Source organism: Fulmarus glacialis, unplaced genomic scaffold (genome assembly GCF_000690835.1).
Source record: "Fulmarus glacialis isolate BGI_N327 unplaced genomic scaffold, ASM69083v1 scaffold33465, whole genome shotgun sequence".
Classification (NCBI taxonomy): Eukaryota; Metazoa; Chordata; class Aves; order Procellariiformes; family Procellariidae; genus Fulmarus; species Fulmarus glacialis.
In genome coordinates, this window is record NW_009215501.1 from 2815 (window position 1) to 3110 (window position 296).

The following is a 296-nucleotide window of genomic DNA, read 5'->3' on the forward strand; positions in this document are numbered from 1 at the left end:
CCGCCCACAGCGGCCCCCCCCCCGACCCCCAGCCACAGGGTGCTGATCGCTCTGCCCAGCGGAACCTGCACCACGGGCATCACCGGGCTGGATGGCCACCCGGGGTACCTAGGGGTCACTTCCCCGGGATGCATGGCAGAGCCCAGCTGCGTGCCCATCCCGAGTGGATGGCTCAGGGCACCGTGACTGGAGCTGGGGTCTGGCTGCTCCCCAGCATGGCACTGAGCAGTCTGTGGGGACCTGTGGGGTTGGGTGTGATGGGTGCAGCCCCCATGGGTCCCGCCATGCCCTCGAGG